Raw genomic sequence first — 17,232 nt, forward strand, 5'->3', positions numbered from 1 at the left:
CCAAAACTACACAGTAAAATTACCTGAAAATAATTACAGTAATATTCAGAGTCACTCTGAACAGGAATATATTGAAAGAATGAGCAAACCTATGAAGGAACACTTTTTATGAGTGTTTGAAAATGGGTCATGGTGTCAAGTGCAAGAATGCACTTTGATGATTGGGGTGAGTCTGCCTTTACTTTTCTCCAAAACTATACAGTAAAATGACTTGAAAATAATTACAGTAATAGTCAGAGTCACTCTGAACAGGAATATATTGAAAGAATGAGCAAACCTTTGAAGGAACACTTTTTATGAGTGCTTGAACATGGGACATGGTGTAAGTGATAGAATGCACTTTGATGTGTGAGGTGAGTTTGCCTTTCCTCCAAAACTATACAGTAATATAACATACTTGTATATATAAATTGTGTGTGTGTGTGTGTGTGTGTGTGTGTGTGTGTGTGTGTGTGTGTGTGTGTGTGTGTGTGTGTGCTTGTGTTTTAAATATCATTTGTGTTTCAAAAGCCTGTTGTATCATATTAATAATTTACATTAACATGAAAAAATTAAATAAATAAACATTTATACATGATGTATAATAATTAAATGTATACTTTATATATACACAAACATTAAAATCAACAATACAAATGTAAAATAAATGTATGATAATTAACATCAATATTACAGATTTCATTAGCATTAATAAATATATTATAATAATTCATGTATACTAATATATATATATATATATATATATATATATATATATATATATATATATATATATATATATATATATATAAAATGTAAAAATATTAAGGATGTATGATAATTAAAATGAATATGAACATGAATAAATTATGTAATAATTAATGTTAATCATATTTAGGCATACAAACATTAAAATAGTAAAAAAAAAAAATTATTTGTGCCCTAATAAGATGGAAAATAGCAGAAAATAGAGTCAAAAAAATCAAGTTTGACCTCTTTCAGCACCCATACCGTAAGGACACGATTAGACGCGCATACTAAAAAAAGATGTGCGGCTGGCTTGACCGTGTATTTTCAACGCGCGGCCCACTTGACCGCAGTGGTTAATCTCCCTGTTCTGGACGCGCTATTCCACAACAACGCGCTGAAACGGCAACTAAACCCAGAGAAATCACAACGTTTTATTACAATAGTGTTCTCATTATAATGGCATGTATATGACAGTCCCAATTATAGTTATGAATGTGCATTGCTGTTTGAGCTGCGCACGCTAAAGATAAAGATGATCACAATGAAGCGCTACTGCATCGTTTATTAACTCAACCAAACGCATCCTATATATATATATATATATATATATATATATATATATATATATATATATATATACACACACACACACACACAAAATAAACATATTACAACTTACAATGGCACAGAATGCTGCGAATGCTCAAGAGAACCTGACTGTGCTCGTCATGAAGGCTTAACTCCATAGACGCGCTCTTTCCGACACAACGCGCTCGCGCTGAAACACTGGCGAACAAGAATTCACAACATTCTTTTGCAGGCGTGCTCTTATTATAATGTTATGAAGCTTATGTGACAGATTTGTGCTGCACATGTTGCACTGAACTGTATTCTTCCTTTTCGAAGTGAATCCAATCATTCAGAATCATCATGGCGAACAGCGGCATCTCTCAACTGAAGTAAATAATCTATTATTTATCAGCTTTGATATATCGGCCCAATTTTCTTATCGGATGGATAACGATAATGTCAGAAAAGACCATGTATCGGCCGATATCGATATGTGGTCGATATATCGTGCATCCCTATTTATCACTTTTTGCCTCTTATTTGTTGTTTTGTCTTTGATGAATTAGGTCGCGGCATCTTCACCTCTGTACCATTTGAAAAAGGAGACTTTCTATTGGAATACAGAGGTGATCTAATAAACAAGCAAGAATGTGAGAGGAGACAGAGAATTTACCATGACCATCTCAAAGTGTTTATGTTCGAGTTCCATTTTAATGGAAAACTGTGGTGGTACGTATATGTCACTGGTTAATCTAATCACAATTATGAGTCTTTTTCTCTTTTCTCACGTCAGGTTAATTTACATTGCATTAGTATAAAACTGATATTTTTGAAAATGTTACTTGTGTTTTTGTAGTGTTGATGCAGCAAAAGAGGATTCGTCACTTTGCAGGCTTGTGAATGACAGCCATATAAACCCTAATGCCAAGATGAAGTACCTCACTGTGCAAGGGAAGCCCCATCTCTGTTTGTTTGCAGTTCAAGACATAAGTCCAGGAGAGGAGATCACCTATAATTATGGTGACTCAGACTGGCCATGGAGATGCAAGGTGGTCCAAATTTGATTTTGTGAAATTGATAGTTCTCATATTAGAAATGCTTTAACCATAGAACATTTCACATACCAAAATACTGTACATTTTCCATCTAGCTTCAGGTGGAACATGATTGTTATAGCTTTTGTTAGCAGTTTGTTAGCACCACCTACCCAGCACACCATAGCAAAGATGATACTGACCATTACAGACTGGTTGAACAAAAACAATGAAGTCATCAAATGCTGTGTTCATCAGAGTATATTTTTCATAGTCCACAGTCTACAATATATATTTGTTCCCCTTTTTACAGGGCCTTGATGATGAAATGGCTCCCAAGATTTGTGGTATCACAAATGATACTGAAGAGGTATATCTTCACAAAAGATAACTTTTAATAAATATCTTACTCTGTTAATATCAGAAAAGGTGTCAGTGAGTTTTAAAGCAAGGTTTCTTTCTGTCAACAGTAGAAAGGGTTATTTTTTTTATTCAGATGTCAAATATCCTCTCTAGTATCACGTTCCCAGGACTTTCTCTTTATTGTCCTTTGTCTCTGCTTCATCTTCTACAGCCGACCACTGAGAGCAAGTGCATCCATACAGCCGTCAGCCACCCTAATCAGACTAGTCCAGAGCTCGGCCCACTCACCAAGGTTGGAGAGGTAAATTAAATCTGATGTACAACGTAATGAAGTAACTTGTGGCAAAATGTTAAATCTACCAACCTATTTCACTGTGTGTGTGTGTGTGTGTGTGTGTGTGTGTGTGTGTGTGTGTGTGTGTGTGTGTGTGTGTGTGTGTGTGTGTGTGTGTGTGTGTGTGTGTGTGTGTGTGTGGTCGCCTGAGTAGAACATGCTTTATGTGGACAATGAAATGGAAGGACATTGTCTAAACATGCTTTCAAGCTTCAGTCAGTTTAATATCTGAGTGTATGTGTATCAAACAGTGAACCCCACCCAAATATGACTTGGGAGGTCCTTACAGTTTAGAGGGTCTTTTCACCAGAGTCATCACTTTGGTTTTTAAGAACAATTGGATTGTCTGCATTGGATCTGTATGTTAGTTTAATGTGAATGCTAAGTTGTTTGGTTACTTGTAATTGATAGGCACCCTATTAGTTATACTCTGGCACCGAGGCTAACCACAAATTCCCCATATACATTTAAAACATTTGAAGAAGGTATATCTTAATATAGGATATGCTATAAATAAGCTGCATATAATAAGATGTGCTATAAATAACAAAATACAATGCAATAATATGTGGTATAAATAAATACTACAATTAAATTTTTCGCCAACAGTGTCAAAAACACCGCCTTGTGTGCGCAACAGTATCCTCCTTGGACAAGTGTGTTCATTGTGTGGGACCCGTATCTTCCTTCAAGTGGCTTGGCTATCGATGCACAGGTTAGATATTTAGTGAATTAGTATAGAGTGTACATGTGTTGTGCTCTAACCACTTAAATAGACCTGCAGTGTTAACATTATTTTACACAAAATGTGTTACAGTTTGTTCAAGGGTCTGGCATAAATCCTGCCTCAAGCAAATTAAAAGAGATGACTTTAACAGCACAGCACAGGTGAGTATCTACTGAGTGAGTGTTGAACTTGATCTATAAGATTCAATCACCATGTAAAATAATGTGCTTTCTCACCAATTCAGGCGCAGCAGTCTCCTAAGACTTCTGATGATGATCTGCTGTCAGATCAGCACACAATTCCACACCCAGAATTGGACCAAATATCATCTGATGATGCTGAGGACATGTCTGACAAGGAATACATACCTGACTCTGAGTCAGAATATGATGATGAATATGATTCAGATGCCAGCATACCCTTACAGTCAAGTCAGGCAAGAGCTTCACATATTCAAGTAAAACCAGTAATACCTGATGTTGGAACATCTTATGGGTCAGACACAGGCACCCCAGTTGTGCCCAGTATATCAAAATGTTGGCCACCCCTTAAAAATAAGATGATTCCCAATACTGCTGACACATCTAATTCAGAGAATTCCATCAAAGACTCAGAGGAAAAGCTAGCGGATGAAGCTGTGACTCATGAACAAGAATTACCACATCTGATTATGAGTAAGAAAAATTACTGTTATGTTTGTGGTAAGCCACAAAGCAAAATTTCCCGCCACCTGAAAACACACAAGACACAAACTGAAATTGTCCAAGCATTTTCCCTTCCTGAGGACTCAAAAGAGCGCAAGATATTATTAGAAAAAATGAGGAATAAGGGAAATTTTAAACATAACATGGCAGTTTTGCAAGATGGAACAGGATCACTGAAAGTGAAGAGAAAGCCCAAAGCTAAAGCACTGGCAGGAAAGTTTATTCACTGTATGTATTGTCAAGGGATGTACATACGTTAGGAGCTTTGGAGACATGTCCGCAGATGCCCCTTTAAGCCAGAAAACGAAGATTTGAATGACATACCTGGGAGAACCAAAGTACTAGGCTTGGCTGTAGCTCTGGAGTCTACATTGTGTCAGCAGATCTCAAGTGGAGTGTGGAAGCTCCTTAGTGTCATGAAACAAGATGAGGTGGCCTCAGTTGTGCGAAATGACTTCTCTATTATTCAGTTTGCCCAGTCACTCTACAACAAACATGGACAAGACCCTACAAAATATGAATACATTCGACAGAAGCTCCGTGATGTGGGCGTTTGTTGTTATGCCTGCGTACAGAATTCTCGGTACATAACCTAGAGGACGCTGTTAAACCTGCTAACTTCCAGAGAGTTGTGCAAGCAGTAAAGAAAGTTTCAGGTTTTGATGAAGAAAAACACTCGTACCAGAAACCAAGCCTTGCGCTGAAACTCGGGCATACACTGAATAAAATCGCAGACATTATTCATTGTAGGGCACTCATGGCAGAAGATGAAGTACTGATCAAGTCCGCTGACGTATTCAAGAAGTTGTACACCTCCAGGTGGTCTGAGTTGGTGTCACACAGTGCCCTGAACACACTGAGTGATGCTAAATACAACAAAGCATCAACATTGCCCTTCACTGAAGATGTTCAGATCTTTCATAAATACCTTGAGAAATCTGCAGAAAGTGCCTTCTGCAGCTTGAAGGAAGAGGCCACCACTCAGAACTATGCTCAACTTGCAAAACTCACACTTGCACAAATCATTGTTTTCAATCGAAGACGTGCTGGGGAAGTTTCAAAAATGCGCCTCAAAAGTTTTCACGAAAGGGACAACACAAAGCTCCATGAGGATGTTGCACTGGGGTTGTCGAAGACTGAACAGAAGCTCTGTAACTATTTCAGCCGAATTGAAATCATGGGGAAAAGAGGCAGAAAGGTTGCAGTTCTGCTCACACCAAGTGTGGTGGATGCTTTGTCACTACTTGCCAGTAGAAGAACCGAATGTAGCGTTTGTGCCACAAATGTTTTCCTGTTTGCAAGACCAACGTCAATGAGCCACTACAGAGGACAGGACTGTTTGCGTGTTCATGCAAGCCAGTGTGGAGCAAAGCACCCTGAGTACCTCAGGTCAACACAACTCAGGAAACATGTGGCTACACTTTCACAAGTCCTTAATTTAAAACACAATGAACTTGATCAGGTTGCAGATTTCCTGGGTCACGACATCCGTGTTCACCGCGACTTCTACAGATTGCCAGTTCCCACAACACAACTGGCTAAGATTTCCAAACTCCTTTTGTCAATGGAGAAAGGAAACCTTTCCAGCATGCAGGGAAGTCACTGGATGAGATTGAAATTGAAGGTTTGTACAGAAATTAGCCCTTGTAGATATTATCTGAGTTTTTGTTTTTTCCTTTGAATGTGAATTTATCTAGACTTGGAGTAGTAAGGATCCTTTTCCAAGAAAAAAAAAACCCTTTCATGTCCAAATATGAGTCAAGGACTACCATTTAGAAATATAAACTTAAGTTTACAGTATGGCTGAACAGTAATTAGGGCCCGAGCACCGATGGTTTATGGACCCTCTTGGAATTGCTCTGTTTATTCAAAATTATGTTTGTGTAGGTGCAGTCGTATTACATTAAATATTAACATATATTGTGTAATCGTTTTACATGGATTGTTTTTCTTATGTGCTAATGGACCACATTAAACAAACAGGTATAATAGCTAAAAAAAAAAAGTTACTTTGCAAAAAGTGGAATGTACAAAACCACAGGCCTACTATTTTTTCCCTAGGTCTTTTTATTTGATGTGGCTATTTCAACCATTGTGGCTATTTTCGTGAGTTTTATCAGAGCTGTAAATTATTTGAGTAAATGTAATAAGTTATTACTTACTGTACTTAAGTATCTTTTTTGGCTACTTTGTAGTTGTACTGAGTACCAAAGATATTAGCTACTTTTACTCTACTTGACTTCATTTAGAATAAGTAAATGTACTTTTTACTCCAATACATTTGTGATGAGCAATGCAATGTACATTTTGCACGACACCTAACTTTTTCCGCAGCAGTCTGTTTCTGCTATAAAGAAGTGATATTTCCATCCAAGTGGCATTGACTGAACTATGTTGTGCGTTTTGGTGCTTAATCACTCAAACTTGTCAACAAGTTTACTTTACGTGAATGCGAGTGCATTAGTAGGTGCTAAATTGCAGACGTTTGGTTTAGGCGATGAGGTCATGACTGCAGCCAGTGATGAGTCCAAAACCAGCACATCCAGTGCAAGTAGACTTTGACTATTTAATTTTACTTAACATTATTTCATTTGTCCACTATATTGACAAGGCCTTTTTGAATGATATTGTTTTATGTGCGGCCTTTTTGTGCACTTGAGCTTACCTGAGACTTGAGAGTTTGTAGAGTTCTTAAAGAGAGTTCTTAAAAGAGATGGTTCACCCAAAAATGAAAATTCTGTCGTTTACTCACCTGTTCCAAACTTGTCTTTGTTCTACTGTACTAGTCAATGGCTGGCGAGATCTGCTTGGTTACAAAAATATATAAAATAACTTTGTGTACAGCAGAAAAAAGAAATGTATATAGGTATGGAACAACTCTACATGAAGACAGAATTTTCATTTTTTGATGAACTATCCCTTTAAGAGGCTGTTGTGTCGATAGCCGCGTAGCGCCACGTCTTTAAAATTCGAACACATTATTCTCTGAGGGTGCACACACCGGCGGCACCATTCGCCGTCTGTCCGCTCAGGAACTTGTTCAAAATCCAGCCAAGCCATTTACATAGTTTTATATTAAATTTACATTTATTTGTCTCAAATCGTCATTGTGTATATACTGACTTCACCCTGTGCTGCAATATACATTTAGTTTTACATTAATTTGCAGAAATCAGTTGCTTGAATGAAAATTGCTGATGTTATTGGATTTTCAGGTGATATTCTCAATTCATTCAGTTAACATTCAGATAAAGTGTTCAGACTGCAGACTTAGCAACATTTGTATTTAATTGTACAGTACAATCATAACATAGTACAGACATTATCTTAATTCCATAATGTCATTAAACTAGGGGTGTAACAGTTCACCAATTTCCCGGTTCAATACGATACAGTGATGTCATGGTTCGGTACGTTTTCGTTACAGCAAAAAGAAAGAAATGCCAGAGAAATTTCCAATTTATTAAAAGAAAAATTATTTTTAAATAAGTGTGACTTTTCCTACATCTTGAAACTTTTAGTTTTATAAATAAGGGTAATCTTTGAAGGATGAACAAATAATGTTTTGGTCATCACATAAAAAATAAAAATAATTTTATGTGATAATATTTGAGTTTTAAAGTGCTAGAAAGATGTGTGATGTACTTGCATTTGACCATTTCTGCCAAACTTCCATGATTACAAGTTGTTCATTCATCGAACAATGTTTCTCCTGGTTTCCACGTCAGTGCTGTTTGATCCGTTAATAGCCGAGAAATTTGAATGCTTCTCACAAGATCTCGCGGCGATGTTATTACTTCAGTGGCGAATTAAAATGCTTTGTTTATTGGATCTCTTAGCGCTTTGTAGTAACAGTGTCCCTTGATCAAGATCGGCTTGCGCTGCACTGACATTGGTCCAAACTGATAGTGATAAATGGTCCGTGAAGCACAAAAAAATTATTAGCGCAGTTTCGTTTCGCTTTCATTACGTTTGCCATTTGATGTTGCGCAACTTTTGTAGTGGTCTCGCCAGCGGGGATTTTGGCCGGCAGGAAAAATGGTCCAATGAATCGTTCGGTTTGTAATGGGTACCGAACCGAAAGCCTCGCACCGAACGGTTCAATACGCATACATGTATCGTTACACCCCTACCTTAAACATAACAATATTGCTGGCCATAAACTGAGAAAGTGCGCGTCCGGTGTGCGATACCTTGATTTGTCCTAGACGCGGCGCTGTGCTTCTCTTCCGGTGTGCGACCCCCTTAAGACTTTTACAGTAATTTTTGCTGCAAGGTATCTGTGCTTTTACTCAAGTATGTTTTTAAGGTACTCTTTACACCTCTGAGTTTTACTAATTCTATTTTCCAGATGAGATTGCGTTAAGTGACGTTGAAGACAGTGGGAGCGAATCTGATAACAGCAACACAGATGTCACAGCATCAGAGTTTGGAACTGTGGAGACTATGGATTTTGACTCTACAACCACAGAGCAAGACCATGACATGAGAGGCTTTGGTATGTTAACTCACTTCATAGTCACTGTTGATAAAATGTATTTTTTCCTGTGACAAAAGTATCTTGTTACATTGTGTGTTCAACAGGATCAGTGTCATCCACAGTAAAAGAGAGTGTACCTCCCTCTGAAGGTAAGATTCAGATTCAAGAGGTTTATTGTCTGCACAGAAGAGAAACAGTGGTTTATACCGTACAATGAAATTCTTACTTTGCCCAACTCCCTTAACAGAACAGTTCATTTAGACAAATACACAGCACAAATAGAATAAAGTAAAAAAAAAAATAATAATAATTTTATATATATATATATATATATATATATATATATATATATATATATACACAAATACATACATACATTTAGTGCCGATAGCCATTCAGACAAGTCACAGTATCCTCCTTTGGGAGGGGCACGATGGAGGTGGATTTAAAGCAGGTGGGGACCGAGTGGTGACAGTCGTGTGTCCAGTATGCCCTTGTTGGCCATAGTACCTCCCTTTCAGCTGGTGTTGAGGGCTTCGAAGTGAGCTGTTTGTTTTCTGTTTGCAGTCTGTGATATGTTGCAGACCTTGCCACATGCTCCCAGGATCAGCAGTGGTGTAATATCCCTCAAGCTTCAGTCTGTATGGTTTCTTGGCCTGTCTCTTTGATCTACGCATGTCATATCTGGCCTTTTTCTAGTCATCAGTGTCACCCAAGACACATGCAGCAGAGCGCGCACATAGCATGAACCACACTTCAGTTAATCCAGGATTTGTCATTGGGGTAGGTCTTGCAGCGTTTAGTGGGGATAATTTTCTCAGTGTATTTGTGAATGTAGCCAGTTACAGCTGCAGCATATTCCTTTATGTCCACAGTAGGGCTGGGCGGTATGGCCAAAAAAATCATATCTCGGTATTTTTTGGTTAAATAGCGATATACAATATATATCTCGGTACTTTCTACGTTTTTCTATTTGGATAAACAAAATCTGTATTTATTTAAAAAAAAAAAAATATTTCACATCCTGCTCAATGATATCCAAACAATGTTGATATATTGAAGGATATTATGGATACAAATATAGTGAATGTAATGTAGGCTATGCAATATATTATGTGCAAAAAGGTGGTTAAAATCACATTACATTCTAACATTGTAACATTACAATCTAAAAACAAAAATAATGCTTTTGTTTTTAAAATAACTAAAGGCTAAACTAAAAATGAAAATAAAAACAAAAGCACAAACTAATTATATTAGCCTGCATTTGATTACCCCATTATAATGGTCACTTTCATAAAAATATACTTGTAGGTTTAAAATTCCACATATGGCACATTTATTGTCTACAACAACAAATATTTTAGCAATATGTATATTTTAGTCAGAATTATTGCGCTACTTATATTGTGCTGCGTTTGTTTGGCGCGCATGCGCACGACGGCGCTCGTTCACGGAAGCTTGAATTTTAGCCGAGATTCCCTTGCAGCTCGTCCTCCTGACATTGAAATGGACATATTTGTTTGACTTTCTAACATTTACAGATGGAGAATATACCTGTGAAATGTAAGTTAAGCACTGAGGAAAGCACCACATCTCAAACGCATTAAACAGCGGCAGTATTATATGTCAGTCAGTATCTGTTGAGCATCTGACAGGACAAGCTGCTTTAAACTTGTTAAATATCTTACCAGTTATTTTGAAGCCCTTAATATAAGCTTGTGTCATGTTTAGGACAAATTGTACTATGTACTTTCACTGCAGCAGCTCCTCCGCTATTTTTCTTATGTGCTCGTATCAAACTACTGTATCGATATAAACGGTATTGCCTCATTCCATATCATTTAAAAAAATAAATCGATATATTGTACAAACTCGATATACCGCCCAGCCCTAGTCCACAGTACAGTCCCCTCTCAGAGAAGGAGTTTTGAACACACCCCGGTTTGTACTGTTAAAGGGGAATTTCGGTCAATTTCAACATTTAGCTGTTGTTTGTAACTTTGGAGTGCTGTCAGTAAAGATAAAAATGACAACAATCAGTGTTGACTACAGTGTTATCTTCCTTTTAAAATTTGCACACAGTTGATTGAAACAGGGCAAGTAAAGAGGCTAAAAGCATTTTTAAAACCTCTTCGAAATGTCATTACAAGTGCACAGCCATGTGAAGTGATTCCTTCCACGTGAACACAGTAGAGCTTAGATTCTCTGCCCGAGCCTGACCCGACCCGCGGGCCAGGCCGGGCCGATATTTCCCGCCACTATGCTCGGGTCGGGTCGGGCCCTTGATTAGGGATGCAGCGATTACCGGATTTCACAATTAACCGCGCTTTAAAACGTCACGGTTAATTAATCGTAAAGACTATGCTACACCGAGTGTTTTGCACGGAACGGAACTTTTGCAACTAACACAAAACGAAAACAAAGTTACACCAGCGGTGCACCAGCTTAAAGTGCCGTGCTCATCAGCCACTATGGCAGAGGGACTAAGCAGCGACGCTCTATTTCCACCGAAAAAACGCCTTAAGGGCCCGTTCACAGATCGCGTCTTTTGCGCACTCAAGTTCGTTATTTCAAATGTAGGCGCGCGGTATGGTATACGCGCTCATGGAAGCGACGCGCTCGTTTTTCCAAGCTCGTCCGGCGCCGCATCGAGATAAAAACATCTCTACTTTTCAGAATGCCGCAAGCGCACCGTAGGTCAAGTGACAAGAACCAACAGAGCAACGACAGACGCCTCCGGAGCGCAACCGCCCTAGCGCTTTGGAAAAAGGAGAACGCGGCGAGCAACTTTCAGCTTTCAATGGAACGTAAAAAAACAACAACAAAAAAACAGCGGAATGTTTTGGTTACGTAAGTCTGTGGAAAACAAAATGTTACGTGCTCTCAAGAGTTTCAGTCAGTGAACATTTAACTTAATATCCTATTGCTTTCTCCTGTCTGTGTTGAGTAGCCTAAATAGGCTTTGTAGTTTTAATATGCCCGGTGTAAAACACTAACATAAGATCAGGGCCGTGTAGACTTCTAGGACTACCAATTAACGGCATTTCAGTTATTAATAACACTGCATGAGAGGTTCTCAGTTTCTTTCTATAATTTTTACTTAAACTTCAAACAAACAAACCAAAATAATGAGATTATAATAGGCTAGATGATTTTCTAAAGGCACATGTAAAATTTGGATTAATAATTAAAAAAAGAGTATTAAAATAAGTACAATAATAATGGAGCTATGGTGTGGATAACAAATATTGACTATATTTGTTTTCTTTTAAAAGAAATGTATAGTTAATATTTAGATTACATTTAATTCAATAGAGCCAATTATTTTGTATATTCTTATTTTCATTGGGATTTATTATCCCTTTAGTATTATTTGTGTTTTTATGTCAAAGACCAACAAGATATTGTTTTCATGTTTTCAAGTTTTCTACCTCAGGTTGAAAATAAATTTTGAACAAACTAAACACTTAATAATTTTGTGATCTATTTCAATCAAAGAGCCCTGCAGCCTTTGGCTTAATTTGTTATTTTTAAAAGAAAAATGCTGGATGTTTACAAAGCACTTCTCTTTAATTCCAAAGGAAGAGATTGATTATTGTTTGTCATTTTATAATTTTGTACTGTGTTGTGGCAGCAATAAATAACACATTAAAATCTAGTGTTGAGTGTTCATGTGATATTATACATTAGTAGTGTTGTGAAATTAATTGATGCATAATAATCGTGATAATCGTTAAATCGTGATTATTTCTCAGACAATAATCGTACTTACAACATCTGTAATCGTTGCATCCCTACCCTTGATCAAGCACGTCACGCGCAGCGTCTCGTCCACTCGCAGCGTCTCGTCCACTCGCACGCTGTATTGTGCAAAGGAACAGCCGGTGTCTGTTCCTGTTCCTGTGCCTGAGCCGGTGTCTGTTCCTGTTCCTGTGCCTGAGCCGGTGTCTGTTCCTGTTCAGGTGTCTGTTCCTGTTCCTGTTCCTGAGCCGGTGTCTGTTCCTGTGCCTGAGCCGGTGTCTGTTCCTGTTCCTGTGCCTGAGCCGGTGTCTGTTCCTGTTCCTGTGCCTGAGCCGGTGTCTGTTCCTGTGCCTGAGCCGGTGTCTGTTCCTGTGCCTGAGCGGGTTCCTGTTCCTGTGCCGGTGTCTGTTCCTGTTCCTGTGCCTGAGCCGGTGTCTGTTCCTGTGCCTGTGCCTGAGCCGGTGTCTGTTCCTGTGCCTGAGTCTGTCAATCATTGTTCATTGCACTCAGCTGTTTCCCGTCACCTTGTTAGTGTCTGTGTATATATACCCTGTCTGTTTCAGTGTTTGTCACGGAGTCTTGTATATTGTCCCCACACTTCCGTTGTGCTTTCGAGTCTGTTTTATAGTGTTTGTATTTCATGTTTTTGGATTGCCTTTTTGGATTTCGACCCTTGCCTGGACTAGTTGTGAGTACGGATTACCCCAATAAATTAACTGCACTTGGATCTCTCTCTCTCCTGTGTGGGTTTCGTGACAGTGTCGGGCTCGGATACAACGTGCACGGGCTCAGGTCGGGTCGGGCTTGATTTTTTTGGGCCCGATCTAAGCTCTAGAACACAGGGAATCTGACTGCAGTAGATGTGAAAGAAATGCATATAAGTGATGTTAATTCAGCCAGCGCACTTACCTTCATTTACCACTGGAAAAACAGGAGGTAAAAAACAGGAGAAGTCCAAACTAGTCGACATACCTCATTAACTGCTTACAGAAGGGAGGATTCAAAGGAAACATCAACAACTCTTCCATTTAAGAAGAGTTGTTCTCATTCTTTAAGCTTCGCTTGTGTGCTAGTTGCGTTTGTGAGTGAAACCGCATTATGCAGTGTATGCGATTTTGCGTCTGTTTATAACTTCCGGTTAAACAGTTCTGCCATAATAGGCTCTATGCATGAATGCTGCTGACGTATTTCCGGTAGAATCTCAGCCAGCGTCTTTACTTCCGCATAGCGCACTCTATAGCGAAGTGTACTAGCGGCAAAACTTTAATAAAATTAATTTCCACAGAAACGAGACAACGATTTTAGAAACTGATTCGCTAGTTGGATTTTGCATGATATATGAGAATACTCTCCCTCAAAGTTGATGTAGCTCGAAATATATAATTTAAAGCCCTTCTCTTTCTTACTATTATGTGTGAAAGCTAACTGCCTCACGATATTGTTAACATCATTCACGGTAACCGTGGGAAGTTCTTGTAAACAGCGAGTGTAATTTGCCATTATCTCCACCTAATGCAAAAAAACGACTACTGACGCAGCACCGGATGTAACTGGGCGGGCCAAGACAGAACGCGGAAGCGATCGTGCATACAGCCTATTAGTTCCGCCTAGTCAACGGTAACATATGACCATATTTGGACATCCGCTACAATTTGCGCTGGCTGAATTAACATCACTTTTATGCATTTCTTTCACATCTACTGCAGTCAGATTCACTCTTCACGCGGAAGGATTCATGTGCCAGGTGAAGTGATTGTGTGTGTGTCTATGTGTGAAGCCATGTGAAATGTTTAATGACATTTCGAAGATGTTTAAACTAGGGCTGTGCAATGATTAATCGTGATTAATTGCATCCAAAATAAAAGTTTATTTTACATATATATCTGTGTATGTGTACTGTGTATAATTATTTTGTATGTATAAATACACACATGCATGTATATAGTTAGGAAAAGTGTGTTATTTAAATATAACGTTTATATATAATACAAATTTTATATATATATATATATATATATATATATATATATATATATATATATATATATACATATATACACACACAGTGGGTACGGAAAGTATTCAGACCCCCTTAAATTTTTCACTCCTTGTTATATTGCAGCCATTTGCTATCATTTAAGTTCATTTTTTTTTCCTCATTATTGTACACACAGCACCCCATATTGACAGAAAAACACAGAATTATTGACATTTTTGCACATTTATTAAAAAAGAAAAACTGAAATATCACATGGTCCTAAGTATTCAGACCCTTTGCTGTGACACTCATATATTTAACTCAGGTGCTGTCCATTTCTTCTGATCATCCTTGAGATGGTTCTACACCTTCAATTGAGTCCAGCTGTGTTTGATTATACTGATTGGACTTGATTAGGAAAGCCACACACCTGTCTATATAAGACCTTACAGCTCACAGTGCATGTCACAGCAAATGAGAATCATGAGGTCAAAGGAACTGCCTGAAGAGCTCAGAGACAGAATTGTGGCATGGCACAGATCTGGCCAAGGTTACAAAAAAATTTCTGCTGCCCTTAAGGTTCATAAGAGCACAGTGGCCTCCATAATCCTTAAATGGAAGACGTTTGGGACGACCAGAACCCTTCCTAGAGCTGGCCGTCCGGCCAAACTGAGCTATCGGGGGAGAAGAGCCTTGGTGAGAGAGGTAAAGAAGAACCCAAAGATCACTGTGGCTGAGCTCCAGAGATGCAGTCGGGAGATGGGAGAAAGTTGTAGTAAGTCAACCATCACTGCAGCCATCCACCAGTCGGAGCTTTATGGCAGAGTGGCCCGACGGAAAGCCTCTCCTCAGTGCAAGACACATGAAAGCCCGCATGGAGTTTGCTAAAAAAAAACACCTGAAGGACTCCAAGATGGTGATAAATAAGATTCTCTGGTCTGATGAGACCAAGATAGAACTTTTTGGCCTTAATTCTAAGCTGTATGTGTGGAGAAAACCAGGCACTGCTCATCACCTGTCTAATACAGTCTCAACAGTGAAGCATGGTGGTGGCAGCATCATGCTGTGGGGGTGTTTTTCAGCTGCAGGGACAGGACGACTGGTTGCAATCGAGGGAAAGATGAATGCGGCCAAGTACAGGGATATCCTGGACGAAAACCTTCTCCAGAGTGCTCTGGACCTCAGACTGGGCCGAAGGTTCACCTTCCAACAAGACAATGACCCTAAGCACACCGCTAAAATAACGAAGGAGTGGCTTCACAACAACTCCGTGACTGTTCTTGAATGGCCCAGCCAGAGCCCTGACTTAAACCCAATTGAGCATCTCTGGAGAGACCTGAAAATGGCTGTCCACCAGTGTTTACCATCCAACCTGACAGAACTGGAGAGGATCTGCAAGGAGGAATGGCAGAGGATACCCAAATCCAGATGTGAAAAACTTGTTGCATCTTTCCCAAAAAGACTCATGGCTGTATTAGATCAAAAGGGTGCTTCTACTAAATACTGAACAAAGGGTCTGAATACTTAGGACAATGTGATATTTCAGTTTTTCTTTTTTAATAAATGTGCAAAAATGTCAACAATTCTGTGTTTTTCTGTCAATATGGGGTGCTGTGTGTACAATAATGAGGGAAAAAAATGAACTTAAATGATTTTAGCAAATGGCTGCAATATAACAAAGAGTGAAAAATGTAAGGGGGTCTGAATATTTTCCGTACCCACTGTATATACCGTAATTTCCGGACTATTGAGCGCACCTGAATATAAGCCGCACCCACTGATTTTTAAATAAAATATTATTTTGAACATAAATAAGCCGCACCTGTCTATAAGCCGCAGGTGCCTACCGGTACATTGAAACAAATGAACTTTACTCAGGCTTTAACGAAACACGGTGTGGCAGCGGGGGCGTGGTCAAGCGCCCGTCCGGGAGAGAAAAGCGGTAAGGGCGCTTACACCTGAGCTAAATTATGTCTAACACCGGTGTCTAATTTCAGTAAGCATGGGGAGAGCGGCATAAAAAGGCAGCAGCCACAGAGCTGAGAGAGTGACACACGTCAGTCTAGTGTTGGCGCATAGAAGAATTGAGAAACTTTATAAAATTGATTAAACATTGCTGTGGCCATTAAAAGCCTTACCTGGAACGTCAAGTGCCCTGCTGAAAACTGTCACACTGGTGCCCGTGTGACAGTTTTCCCAAGAAGGACACGTGAAGCAGGGCACTTGAAATTAGACACCGGTGTTAGACATAATTTAGCGCAGGTGTAAGCGCCCTTACAGCTTTTCTTTCCCGGACGGGCGCTTGACCACGCCCCCGCTGCCACACACGGCTTGTAATAAAACATTTGCAGTAAATAGTAGCCTACCAAGTCATTGGTCACTATCTTCCTCGTCCTGTGCACTGAAACCACTGAAGTCATCTCCTTCGGTGTCGGAGTATAGCCTCAGATTTAGTTGTCTTTTTGCACTGAGTCAATTCCTCACGCTGCTGTTTCCAACGTCTTATCATCGACTCATTAAGACCAAGCTCCCGTGCAGCAGCTCTATTTCCTTTTCAACAGCCAGATCA

The sequence above is a fragment of the Xyrauchen texanus genome, chromosome 7, assembly GCF_025860055.1.
Source record: "Xyrauchen texanus isolate HMW12.3.18 chromosome 7, RBS_HiC_50CHRs, whole genome shotgun sequence".
NCBI classification, from domain to species: domain Eukaryota; kingdom Metazoa; phylum Chordata; class Actinopteri; order Cypriniformes; family Catostomidae; genus Xyrauchen; species Xyrauchen texanus.